The sequence below is a fragment of the Pristiophorus japonicus genome, unplaced genomic scaffold, assembly GCF_044704955.1.
Source record: "Pristiophorus japonicus isolate sPriJap1 unplaced genomic scaffold, sPriJap1.hap1 HAP1_SCAFFOLD_136, whole genome shotgun sequence".
Classification (NCBI taxonomy): domain Eukaryota; kingdom Metazoa; phylum Chordata; class Chondrichthyes; family Pristiophoridae; genus Pristiophorus; species Pristiophorus japonicus.
Genome location: NW_027251029.1, coordinates 883,293 through 897,897, shown reverse-complemented (window position 1 = coordinate 897,897; position 14,605 = coordinate 883,293). Strand labels below are relative to the sequence as shown.

The 14,605-nt window shown below is 43.5% G+C and overlaps 1 non-coding gene across 1 annotated transcript; it reads right to left on the bottom strand.

Annotated features, from left to right (window-relative positions):
- Window positions 1-9,615: 9,615 nt before the first annotated feature.
- Window positions 9,616-9,709, bottom strand: trnai-uau (transfer RNA isoleucine (anticodon UAU)). Its single transcript has 2 exons — window positions 9,672-9,709; window positions 9,616-9,651 (listed from the first exon to the last, which is right to left on the bottom strand). It is a non-coding gene; the product is annotated as a tRNA-Ile (tRNA).
- Window positions 9,710-14,605: the final 4,896 nt, after the last annotated feature.

The window sequence follows — 14,605 nt, the reverse complement described above, 5'->3', positions numbered from 1 at the left end:
TCATGGGTTAGATTTTCTATTCTAATGAGAGAAATCCCAGCTTCACCAGTCTCTTCGTGTAAATGAGGTCCCCAGCTCTGGCAGTATTCTAGTAAATCTATTCTGGCAAAGGCTTGACTTCTTCCCTAAAGCGTGTTGTCACGAACTGAACGCAATATTGCAGCTAAAGCCTCATAATTGTTTGGCATATTTTCCTTGTTTTTATACCTTATTCGTCTATTAACAAAGGAAAAGTCCTCATGTCTTCCGATCCTGCCCCCTCTTTAAAATTGTACGATTTGGAGCTGGTTTATACAATACAGGGAGAGCATTCTGACCGGTTTCGGGATCATTGATCTCCAGAGGCGGATGCTTAATAGGGGATTTAAATGTTCATGTATAAATCTGGCCCCGTTAAAATAGTATCATTATTTCATATTGCCTCTCCTCATCCTACCAAAATGTATCACTTCACAATTCTCTGCGTTAACTTACATCTGCTATGTGTCTGTTCATTTCACCAGTCGGTTATTTTCATTCTCCCTCTTTGTAGCAATTACTATCTGCTTTGTGCCCCTTAGCTTTTCTTTGTAACTTTCCCATTCACTAGGATCTGTGCTATTTTTTGCATTTGTGTACGCTTTTAATTTTAGTTTAACGTGGTCCCTTACCTCTTTAGTCGCCCATGCCTGTTCTTTTTGGCCCCCAGGGGTATACACTGATTCTGTATCACATTTAATTATTTTTAACACCTCCTATCGTTTTACCAATTCACAGATTTTCCCAGTTTGTTGTGGACAGTCTCTGTCTCAGCCCCTTGAAGTCGGTCTTACCGAAATCTAGAACGGTAGTAGCTGTTTCACGTATCTCCCTGTCAAACGTTACGTTGAAGTCGATCATGTTTTGATCGCTATTAAATACATGTTCACTTACGCTTAGGCTGTTGAATAAACCCGGCTCGTTACTCATTACTAAATATAAATTGGCATGTCCCTTGTTCGTTCTGGAACATATTGTTGCAGAACTAGCCCGGACACACTCAAGAAATACACAATCTTTCTGACAGGTGTTAGTCCGATTATCCCAATATATATGAACATTTAAATCCCCTATTAAAACCACACTGTCTTTACTGCACGCTTGTCTAATCTCTAAATTTATATATTCTAGTACTTCACAGCTGTGACTAGGGGGCCTATACACAACTCCCACTATTGTCTTAAATCCTTTCCTATTTCTTAATTTTACCATAAAGTCTCCACCTCCGGCTTATCTGTAGTTAGATACTCGCTTCGAACTGAATCATTGAATCATAGTTATTTACAGCACGGAAGAAGGATATTTCGGCCCATCCGGTCAACGCCGGCCAACAAAGAGCTATCCAGCGGAATCCCATGTTCCAGCTTTTGGTCCATAGCCCTGTAGGTTATTGCACTTCAAGTGCATAACCAAGCGTGTTTTAAATGCGGTGAGGGTTTCTGCCTCTACCACCCTTTCAGGCAGTGAGTTCCAGACTACCAACTTGCTCTGGGTGAAAACATTACCCGTCAAATCCCCTCTAAACTTGCTACCAATTACTTTAATTCTATGTCACCTGGTTGTTTACCATTCTGCTCAGAAAAATAGGCCCTTCCTATTCACTCTCTCCAGGCCCCTCATAATTTTGTTTCCCCTCAGTTTCCTATGCTCCAATGAAAAAATACCCAGCGTATCGAATCATTATTCATATCCAAAATTCTCCAGTCCAGGCAACATCCTCGTAAATCTCTTTTGCACCCTCTCTAGTGCAATTACATCTTTCCTGTAATGATGTGTATGCAGTAATCTAGCTGTGGCCCAAATAATGTTTTATATAGCTCAAGCATGACTTCACTGCTCTTGTACTATATATCTCGGCTAATAAAGGTAGGTATGCCGAATGCCTTCTCAACCAGCACGTTTTCTGTGAAACCTGAAACAGGGAGACAATGTAAATATTACAACAACAACAACTTTCATTTATGTAGCGCCTTTAACGTGGTAAGACGTCACAGGGCGCTCCACGAAAGCTTAAGACAAATCAAACAACGCTGACACCGAACCACATAAAAGAGAATTTACGACAGATGCCCCAAAGCTTACTCAACGAAGTAGGCTTTAAGGAGCATCAATCTTGACATATTTTTGAAACACCCTAACCAGGAATATTAATCAGTGTTATTTCCTCTAGGTCTGAAAGTTGTGAGAAGTTGGCTTTTGAATTGGACCCATGGTGTCGACATCATACGATTACATAGGATATTCAAAGCAAAAACAGGCTATTTGACCCAAGCTGTCAATATCGACGTTAGTGGTCCACTGGAGCATCCTCCCCTCTTTTCGCATCCAGCACTATCAGCATAGCCCTCCATTTAGTTCTCCCCCATATTTTTATCTAACCGCACCTTACATGCATCTATAATATTTGATTCAACTTCTCTGGTGGTAGTGAGTTCTACATCCTTACCACACTCTGCGTAAAGAAGATTATTCTTAATTCCCAATTTGATTTGTTGCTGATTTATCTTATATTGATGGTGTCTAGTAATACTTTCTCCAGAAGTGGAAACACTATATCAACTCTATCAAAATCTTTCAAGATATTAAAGAGCTCGATTAGTTAATCACTCAAACTTCCCATTTCACGAAAAAATATATTGAGCCTGTCGATTCTTTCCTGATAGAGTACTAACTTCTCTGCACCCTATCCAGTGCCCCACTAGTTTATTTTATAATATAGCGACCAGAATTGCACACAGTTCGCCTAATGTGGTCTAACTGTAGAGAGTTCTGCATTGGTCGGGTTTGAAACCGGCGTGGACAGGCTGCCAGGTCTAACTAAAAGGGGCCTGCACCTCATCATTTGAGTAGACATTTCACAGCCATCCTGTAGCAACTGAAGGCCGTTTGCTTACAGAAGCTGATTGTACAATTTCAACATTGTCGATCTGGTTGCACGGCAGGACACGACGTGATGGGGACTTTTTGCAGCGTATTTCTATACGGATGCAAAAAGCCTGAAATGGAATAGCTGAGTTGTGCTAGTTGGCAGACGAGAGGTTAAGGCGATGGACTGCTAATGGATTGTGCTCATTTTCTTTGTTAAGCGTTTGTTGCTGATAAACCTTCCAAGCATTTGACTGAATCTTACATAAATTAGGCTTTGAATCCAAATCTCCTCAAAACTGCAATTTCCTGATAACATTATGGTACATACCGTAAATAACCATCTTATCCATTATGCTACGCGCTCACTGAGTAAGTCACGGCGATTTCTTATTTTTTCTTGATATCCCAACTGAATTTACTGACTGGAGGAATTGAATTCATAGGATGCAATGAGGCGGCAGAGTGACTTGGATAGGTTAGGTGAGTGCGCAAATGCATGGCAGATGAAGTATAATGTAGATAAATGTGAGGTTATCCACTTTGGTGGTAAAAACAGAGAGACATCTGAATGGTGACAGATTAGGAAAAGGGGAGGTGCAACGAGAACTGGGTGTCATGGTATATCAGTCATTGAAGGTAGGCATGCAGTTACAGCAGGCGGTTAAGAAAGCAAATGGCATGTTGGCCTTCTTAGCGAGGGGATTTGAGTGCAGGGGCAGGGAGATGTTGCTACAGTTGTACAGGGCCTTTGTGAGGCCACACCTGGAGCATTGTGTACAGTTCTGGTCTCCTAACACGAGGAAGGATATTCTTGCTATTGAGGGAGTGCAGCGAAGGTTCACCAGACTGATTCTCGAGATGGCGGGACTGACCTAGCAAGAATGACTGGAAAAACTGGGCTTGTATTCACTGGAGTTCAGAAGAATGAGAGGGGACCTCATAGAAACGTTTAAAATACTGATGGGTTCAGTCAGGTTGGATGCAGAAAGAATGTTCCCAATATTGGTGAAGTCCAGAACCAGGGATCACAGTCTAAGGATAAGGGGTAAGCCGTTTAGGACCGAGATGCGGAGGAACTTCTTCACCCAGAGAGTGGTGAACCTGTGGAATTCTCTACCACAAAAAGTTGTTGAGGCCAATTCACTAAATATATTCAAAAAGGAGTTAGATGAAGTCCTTACTACGAGGGGGATCAAGGTGTATGGCGAGAAAGCAGGAATGGGGTACTGAAGTTGCCTGTTCAGCCATGAACTCATTGAATGGCGGTGCAGGCTAGAAGGGCCGAATGGCCTACTCCTGCACCTATTTTTAAGTTTTCTATGTATTAACTCCACGTGATCGGCTCGGCTCATCCTTGGGCCGAATTGCGAGTGGTGCGAGCAAATTCTGCAACTGAGTCATTACTGTTCTTTAAAGAAGGGAAAATACCCACTACACGTCCTGCTATACAAGTGGGCACAGTCCTATCGAACTCTCATGGTACTTAATCCCCTCTTAGCGGGACCGGAGAACCATTTTCAAGAAGTAGGCTTATGGTCTGCTCAGCAGAAATTCATTGTTCTGCATTACTCAGACAGCTTTCCAACTGGGCAGAGGCATCCAATTGCCGTGCGAGCATTGCTGACTATTCCACGTCAACAATATTAGAATGTCTTTACATAACTAGTTTTGAATATGTGACCTGTATTATCAAATAAGATTTTACAGCATTAATAGCTCTATATTGTCGTTTGTGTCGGCATCCACATAAGGTACACTCTACATTAAGACAACTGTAATCGGTGCTGCTTTATTTCACTGCGAGCGCGAAGGAACATATCTATGAAGATATTTGCCCCGAATTTACAACATTGCTGTCCTATAGTCCACGTATTACTTTGCCCATTGCTGTCCTTGTTGCAGGTTAGATCAACCCAGGCCGTCCATTTAAACATGAGAAGTCAATCACTGAAAACCAAAGAAATACAAGAGGCAGAGTTCGGGAGAGTTAGAAAGATGCATGCGAAGACAATAACAGAAAAGATCATTGCAGATAATTGGGCGACAGTTAAAACGTGCCTCCCTCCCAGGCGGAGCTCACGCTCTGACAGAGATAAAGGCAGCCCGGCAGCTACAGCTCCTAGTTATTCAAGCACTGAATGGAGCTTTAAACATTGTAGCAGCGAGCAGGAAAACCTGAGTGGATTTCAGGCCCAAAACAATAAACCTTCCGGCTATCACAGGCAGTTGCGGTTTGCTGCAAACTTTTAATTTCCAGCCTCGGAACCAGCCAACCCTGTCCTGCAGGGCTATGGGGAAATGGCGGGGGAGTGGGACTAGCTGAGAGCTGGCACGCTCTGGATGGGACGAATGGCCTCCTGCTGTGCGGTGATCATTCTATTAATTTACAATTGGACTTTTATGGGACTCGAATCGACAAGTTTGAATATTTCTTGAGAACAGAATCAGCGAGAAGTCCAATGCACGAGCCATTGCAACACGGAGCACAACAGTTTTCGTGAAATGTTCAGGAAAATCCTTGTTTCTGTTGAATGTCGTGCAGGAATTATGTAGAGATAACCAATGTGTTTACATATCTTCTCTTTGAAATCGAGGGTGTTTCCGGTACATTATTATTTACATCAGAGTTATTGATTAAATGTCAAAACTCCTCCACTCCATCTCACATGTACGTACAATTTTCATCCTCCATTGCAATATTGTGTGCTGGAATAAAAGAGTGAATATATAGGTAACGTTTGGGAGGACATCAATTGTATATTTGAATACTGTCGAAATGTCACAAGCAAAGCCATCAGCTGTATTAGGTGAGGCTCGAACTCACAACCTCGGCCTTTCTCGGTGCTTCCACTGTCATATCAGTATGGCGTCTATCCGATTCCTTCGCTGGAATTAGATGCGAATGCTGTGTGGTATTAGTGCTCCCATCATACATAAGAACATAAGAACATAAGAATTAGGAACAGGAGTAGGTCATCTAGTCCGTCGAGCCTGCTCCGCCATTCAATATGATCATGGCTGATCTGCCGTGGACTCTGCTCCATTTACCCGCCCTCTCCCCGTAACCCTGAATTCCCTTATTGGTTAAAAATCTATCTATCTGTGACTTGAATACATTCAATGAGCTAGCCTCAACTGCTTCCTTGGGCAGAGAATTCCGCAGAATCACAACCCTCTGGGAGAAGAAATTCCTTCTCAACTCGGTTTTAAATTGGCTCCCCCTAGTTCTAGTCTCCCCTAGTGGAAACAACGTATCTGCCTCTTACTTGTCTATCCCTTTCATAATTTTAAATGTTTCCAAAAGATCACCCCTCAGCCTTCTGAACTCCAACGAGTCAAAACCCAGTCTACTCAATCTATCATCATATGGTAACCCCCTTATCTGCGGAATCAGCCTAGTGAAACGTCGCTGTACCCCCTCCAAAGCCAGTATATCCTTTTTTCAGTAAGGTGACCAAAACTGTACTCAGTACTCCATGTGCGGCCTTCCCAATACCCTATATAGTTGCAGCAGGACTTCCCAGCTTTTGTACTCCATCACTCTCGCAATGAAGGCCAACATTCCATTCGCCTTCCAGATTACCTGCTGCACCTGCAAACTAACTTTTTGGGATTCATGCACAAGGACCCCCAGGTCCCTCTGCACCTCAGCATGTTGTAATTTCTACCCATTCAAATAATATTCCCTTTTACTGTTTTTTTTCCCAAGGTGGATGACCTCACACTTTCCGACATAGTATTCCATCTGCCAAACCTTAGCCCATTCGCTTAACCTATCCAAATCTCCTTGCAGCCTCTCTGTATCCTCTACACAACCCGCTTTCCCACTAATCTTTGTGTCATCTGCATATTTTGTTACACTACACTCTGTCCCCTCTTCCAGGTCATCTATGTAAATTGTAAACAGTTGTGGTCCCAGCACTGATCCCTGTGGCACACCGCTAACCACCGATTTCCAACCCGAAAAGGACTAATTTATCCCGACTCTCTTTTTTCTGTTCGCCAGCCAATTCTCTATCCATGCTGATACATTTCCTCTGACTCCGTGTACCTCTATCTTCTGCAGTAATCTTTTATGTGGCACCTTATCGAATGCCTTTTGTAAATCTCGATACACCACATCCATCGGTACACCTGTATCCACCATGGTCGTTATATCCTCAAAGAATTCCAGTAAATTAGTTAAACATGATTTCCCTTTCATGAATCCATGCTGCGTCAGCTTGGGTGCACTATTCCCATCTAGATGTCCCGCTATTTCTTCCTTAATGATAGTTTCAAGCATTTTCCCCACTACAGATGTTAAACTAACCGGCCTGTAGATACCTGCCTTTTGTCTGCCCCCTTTTTTAAACAGAGGCGTTACATTAGCTGCTTTCCAATCCGCTGGTACCTCCCAGAGTCCAGAGAATTTTGGTAGATTGTAACGAATGCATCTGCTATAACTTCCTTCATCTCTATTAATACTCTGGGATGCATTTCATCAGGACCAGGAGACTTGTCTACCTTGAGTCCCATTAGCCTGTCCAGCACTACACCCCGAGTGATAGTGATTGTCTCAATGTCCTCCCTTCCCACATTCCTGTGACCAGCAATTTTTGGCATGGTTTTTGCGTCTTCCACTGTGAAGACCGAAGCAAAATAATTTTAATGTCTCAGCCATTTCCGCATCACCCATTACTAAATCCCCCTTCTCATCTTCTAAGGGAGCAACATTTACTTTAGTCACTCTTTTCCGTTTTATATATCTGTAAAAGCTTTTACTATCTGTTTTTATGTTTTGCGCAAGTTTACCTTCGTAATCTATTTTTCCTTTCTTTACTGCTTTTTTAGTCATTCTTTGCTTTTGTTTAAAATGTTCCCAATCCTCTAGTTTCCCACTAACCTTGGCCACCTTATACGCATTAATCTTTGATTTGATACTCTCCTTTATTTCCTTGGTTATCCACGGCTGGTTATCCCTTCTCTTACCGCCCTTCTTTTTCACTGGAATATTTTTTTCCGCACTATGAAAGAGCTCCGTAAAAGTCCTCCACTGTTCCTCATTTGTGCCACCGTTTAGTCTGTGTTTCCAATCTACTTTAGCCAACTCTGCCCTCATCCCACTGTAGTCCCCTTTGTTTAATCATAGTGCATTCGTTTCTGACACAACCTCCTCACACTCAATCTGTATTACAAATTCAATCATACTGTGATCACACATTCCGAAATGATCTTTTACTCGGAGATCGTTTATTTTTCCTGTCTCATTACACAGGACCAGATCTAAGATAGCTTTTTCCCTTGTAGTTTATGTTACATATTGTTCTAAGAAACAATCCCTTATGCATTCTATGACTTCCTTTTCCAGTCTACCCCGTGCGATTTGAGTTGACCAATCGATATGTAGGTTAAAATCGCCCATGACTACTGCCGTTCCTTTTTCGCATGCCTCCATTATTCCATTGATTATTGCCCGCCCCACCGTGAAGTTATTATTTGGGAGCCTACAAACTTCGTCCACCAGTGACTTTTTCCCCTTACTATCTCTAATCTCCACCCACAATGATTCAACATTTTGTTCATTAGAGCCAATATCGTCTCTCACAACTGACCTGACATCACCCTTTATTAACAGAGCTCCCCGACCTCCTTTCCCTTCTTGTCTAACTTTCCAAATCGTCAGATATCCCTGTATGTTTAATTCTAAGTCTTGGCCACCCTGCAATCACGTTTCTGTAATGACCACCAAATCATACCCATTTGTAATGATTTGTGCCGTCAACTAATTTACTTTATTTTGAATGCTGCGTGCATTTAGGTAGAGTGTTTTAAGCCTAATTTTTAAACAATGATTTTTAGTTTTGACCCCTCCTGCAGCCCCTTTATATTCAGTGGCCCTTTTTGTTACAGCTGCCTATTCCACCTGTCTTATAATTCCTCCCCTAAAAATCTATCGAGGTTTGGGGCAATTAACATTTTCAAGTTTCACATTGATCGATATTTGTTCGTCAAGGATACGAAGTTTTATGGAATCATCGCAGGCAAATGAAATTAAGAATTTGTTAAAAGGGACAGAAACAGAAACAGCTGCAAACAAACGTTGCATTTTATTCATATTTAACAGCAACAATATCCGTGCCATGCGCAACTATGCTGTGGTCAGAGAAAAACGCCCTGAACTTCCGAAACTCCCGTGGCTTTTCTGTGGCTCACTTTCCTCTCTTCCCTTCCTCCTCCACGCTGCCAGTTTTTAAACCTTGTTTTAAATGTTGGTCTGGGCGAGGGCATTCCACATTCTCAGAACCATCTCTACCGTTTCATTGCTTGATTTCTACGCTTATTAATTATGAATCTCCTTGAGCTACAATGGTAGCGCTTGCGACAATACAGTAAACGCTGGCTTAATGGAAACACGTTGTGATCATAGTTTGGTTTTGTACAGAATTGAACCTATACCACTCAAGAGGGAATGTTATATTTACAATAAACTATATCGTCCTTTAAATTTTGGTTCATTCGCTCCCTAGTGCCAGATGAGGAATTGTTTGATGCCCTCATTTATTTCATGTGGGGAACAGGCACGAGTATTCAATCAGAAATAACCCACTGAATGACACCGGAATAACCGCAGCGAAACAGCGAGACAGACAGCACCGTGGTAAATGGCGGAATCGACAAGAGAGATGAATGAACATAAAACGGCCTCAAACTCTGAAAAGTGCAAACATCACATGCAAAAGCATCGGCTGCTCCAGGTGAGGCTCGAACTCACAACCTCGGCATTTCCCAAGCCTGTACTGTCATATAAGTACCGTGCGCTAACCGATTGCGCCACTAGAGCTGCATATCCTGTGGTCTTTGTGCTCCCATCATACAGCTGCCTTTTCCACCTGTCTAACAAGGAGGAAGACAATGAATCATCGAATCATTCAACACAGAAGGAAGCTTTTCATCCCATCGTGTCGATGCCGGCTCTCTGCAAGAAGCCTTCAGTTATTGAGACTCCATAGATTTTCACCATAGACGTGTTTTATTATTTGTGTAATGTTTTGTTATTTGTAATGAATTTGGATGTCTGTGCGGGAACTTTATAAATATATTTGTGCATCTATCTGTGAGTTGTAAATTAAATTGTGTGGATCATTGATAATCAATTTATATGTGTTCATATATGTGTTATTATAAATCTATTTGTTTTTATGTCTGCTTCCGTTATGAATTTATCTCTAAGTATCTCTGTGCTTATAATTGTATTTACGTTTATTTGCGAGGTGTTTACAATTAGCATAGATACAAAGGTACACACAGAAAATACATTTATAACAAACATAGATGCTCCACAATACTATTATAAATAACTTTGTTGCATTCAAATACATAAACACGAACACACATATACAAAATATATTTATATCCCACAGAACATATTGCAACTTAACACAGAGATACCAAAATATATTTAGAGCTATCACTGATCAATGAACATTTTACTCTCTACGGTCCTCACCAAATTTTGCTGTTCCTGTATTTCCTCTGCTTGTGCTCGGTGTCGGAGAAGGTTTGGCTGTGCCGTGGTATATCGTTTCCCAAGGATGGGCTGAAATGCGCTGTCTGAGGCCACGTTCACTGCTATAGTTGATATATAATAATCATCTGGACTTGTGTATAAAGGCATAATTACAACATCTACAGATGTTTCATCCTGGTACACAAATCCACTGCCAACTTAGTTCAACTGCTCACCCACCCCAGTTGTTAAACTTCCCGCGAGGACATTGGTCCAAGCTCTATTGATGTACTACCCAATCTACTGTAACAGGTCCCTCCTGCGCCAGAACTGGTCCCAATGCCCCGGATTCTGTCGCCCAAACTCGTGCACCATTTATCCAGACATACGTTGCTATTTCTAAACTCAATAGCGCGGGGCACTGGGAATAATCCATAGAATACCTTTGTGGTCCTGCTAATTAATTTCCTCAATTGGACCTGAAACTCTGATTGAAGGAACTCAAACCCTTGTTTCCTTATGTCATTGGTTAGCACATAGATCACGGCTTATGCTGCTCCCCTGCGCCCCTCAAAATGTTCTGCAACCACTCAGTGATGTTCTTTACCTGGCAGAAGGGAGGATACACACCACGCATGACTCACGTTTATCGTTGCAGAAAGGTACTGACTTTCGAATCGCAAATGACGTCAACTTATCTTACTTTTTAGTTTCAAAAGCAAAGTACTGCGAATCCTGTAAGCCTGAAATAAAATCAGGAAATGTTGGATATACTCAGCCAGTCAGGCAGCATCTCTGGAAATATTTCTGATGACGGAGTTGTGATTAAATGTCATTAACGTGAAGCATCAACAAAGGAATCCAGATACGTTCCGACATTGTAATCCCCAAGCGCCAGTTTGTGGGTATTGAAACCATCCGGCTACCACGCATTAATCTGGGAGCTAAATTGTTTTTGTTGTTCTGGTAAAGTCGCAATAGCAGAGGACTGCAATGACACCTCCAAGTCTTTAAGATAAATCATATGTTTTACCATTAATAAAACGAGCCAGTTCCAAAGACATTCAATCTTCAAAACGGTTAACTTCCACTGTTTAATTTCCGCCATGTCTGCCGGGGAAAAAGACAGGTTTTGGCTGTTTTTTTAAAATTGCAGTTCATTGCTGTTGCGACTAGTTTACTTTGAACATTCTCCTTTTAAATATTCTCACAGAGGCCGTCTGACTGGTTCACGAGTTCACGACATCAACGTTTACTCACTCCTGTGACCGCCACCTAGTGGTTAGGATGCAGCGCTCTCTCCTAGTCGGCACAGGTTCGATGCATATTCCGGGATTTATTAAATTAAAATGGAGCTTACTAAATTAATTACATAACATTCTGTGAAAGATGAATAATTATTGCTATCGCCATTGACAACTTGTCACGTTCTGTTTCAGACTGAGGGAAATACATGGCAACAGAGAGCCTGCCAAACTTCCAACAATTGCGGTCTCTAAGGGCAAGTATGATGTCAGCACGCACCCGTCGAAGCCCGTCAAGTGCGCTTCTCAGAGCGCGATGTGCGTGCGACGAAAACTGGCACTGGGACAGTTAAAATGGCTTTTGACAGATCCAATGCATCTCCGAGAGAAGGGTCATTGCGGTCGGAGATTTGCGCTATTTTCCCAACTCTTGCCGAGAAGATCTCCTTCAAAATCTTACGCCTGGTAAGGGTGACAGAGAGATAGATAGGCAGGGGAAGACAGTTATGTGCATGTCACAGAAAGAGAGTGACAGACAGGGGGTTGTGATTGAGAGGAGACAGTCCGGAGAGACAGAAAGCAAGACAGACAGATTTTGAAAGAGAGAGAGAGAGAGAGAGAGCGACAGACTAGGGGGAGGGTAGACAGATTGAGTTAATTATGGTGGGGGTAATAGAATGCGACAATACTGAGGGGGGAGGGGCGGCAAAACCGAATGACAGGGTGAGAAACGGATGGAGACAAACTGGGTGGGTGGGAGATATGATGGGTGACAAAGAGAGAGGGAGATGTGGAAGTCAGAAGGGAGGAGGCAGACCGTGGAGAATGATGGAAGGGGGAAGTGCGTGACAGACAGGGGAGGCAGAAAGGGAAGACTGAAGGAAGGCAGATAGAGAGCGACAGACAGGGGCAGACAAGGTTGAATGGTGGAAGGGGACAGTAATTGAAAGACAGGGGAGGCAGACGGGGGTTAGCCAGAAAGATAACATACTGGGCTGAGATAGAGATAAAGAGAGAAAGACAAAAGGCGGGGTGAGGCAGTGAGAGTGAGAGAGAGGGGGTGAGACAGACGTGTAAGAGACAGATAAATAGAGAGTGTGGTGAAACAATCGGGGCAAACAGGGCGAAACGGCGAGAGATACAGATGGGGCAGACAGCAACGGCCGTCAGATGAGGAGATATAGACAGAGAGAGAGGCATACAGGAGAGACAGGAACAGAAAGACATACGAGGAGGCAGAATGAGAGAGATATACGGCGGATCAGACCGAGAGACAGACACGGGTTGGAGGGTGGGGAGCGAGATAGAGTGATGGAAAAAGGCGGAGGAAAAAGACAAATGGCAAGACAGAGAGAGGCACGTGGGGGAGAAAGAAGGAGGAGACAGACCGGGAAAACACCGAGAGAGAGAGAGAGAGAAACCATACGGTAGCAGAGTGGGAATATTACTGAACTACTAATCCAGAGACCTGGTCTAAAGATCGCCGAGATGTAAGTTCAAATCCTGCCACGGCACCTGAAGAATTTTAATTGAGTTAATTACATGAATCTGGATTTAAAGAGCTAGTATCAGAAATTACCATGACAATACTGGATTGTCATAATAATCCATCTGGTTCACTAATGTCCTTTCGGGGATGAAATATGCCGTCTTTCCTGGTCTGGTCTATACGTGATTCCAGACGCAGAGCAATGTGGTTGACAATTCAATGCACTCTACAATGGCCCAGCGAGACACTCAGTTGAAGCAAACTTCAGCGACAAAGTCGGCACTGCGGGAGTCTCTTCACCACACGGACTGCAGCGGTTCCAAATACTCAGCTCAGCACCACCTTCTCCGGCGTAGTTTCAGAAGGGCAATAAAGGAAGGAAGGCCTTGGTAGCTACGCCCACATTTCTGAATTAATTTTTTTTAAAACATGGGAGACAGGGAAAGAGGCCGACAGAGAGTGAAATAGAGACAGAGGCAGACGGCGGGGTAATCGATTGGTCAAACAGAGTGAGAGAGATGAATAAACAGCAGGGAGGCAGACGTGGAGAGAAAGAGGGAGAGAACCAGAAGGCGGAGTCAGATAGACAGATCGGCGAAGTAAAGAGAGATAAACATTTGGGGGTGACAGCGAGAATGAGAGATGGGGATACAGCTGTGGATAGACAGAAGTGAATACACGTGCGGAGGGTTAGAGTGGGACAGACGCAGGAGAGAAATGGGCAGAAAACAGACCCGGAAAGACAGGGAGAAAACGTCGTGGTAGACAAAGAAAAAGAGCTTGGGGAGCGAGAGAAAGAGAGAGGGAGCAACAAATTGGGTGTGGTGGGATAGAGATTGACTGGAAGAATGGTGCATTGCGACAGGCTGCGGTAGATAGATGATATATTACAAAGACAAAAGCTGAGACGGTGCTCGACGGGAACAGGAAAACTGGTGAGCCAGAGGGGCGGCAGAGAGAGCGCGAGAAAGACAGGTGAGAGATAGGAAGGAGATAGAGAGGGGCGGTGGGTGTGGCGGGGGGTGGGGGCAGAGGGAGAGAGTGACCTACAGGAGGTGATAGAGAGAGAGCGACAGACCGTGTGGTGGAGATAACCGACTGGAAATGTAAAAGAAGGAGACAGAGTGGGTGAGGCTTATGGTGGTAGACAGACGGGAGGATGTAGAAGGGGAGAGAGATACACCTGATGGAAACGAGGAAGACAGAAATAGAACAGACGAATCAGACAGACACAGAAAAGTTAGGGAGAGAGAGAGCCAGACAGGGGAGACAGAGAGGGTGACAAACGGAGGAGTTAAACAGGAGGGAGACAGGGAGGTAACGACAGAGACAGACAGTGAGAGAGATCGGTTGTCAGACTGCGGGGCCAGACGGACCGAGAAGTGCAAGGGACAGACTCGAGAGACAGAAACAGAGGGATGGAGGGGGAGAGACTGATGGGCACAGATGGGGAGACAGAAATAGAGATAACAGCAGAGGAGAGTAAAAGACAGTGGG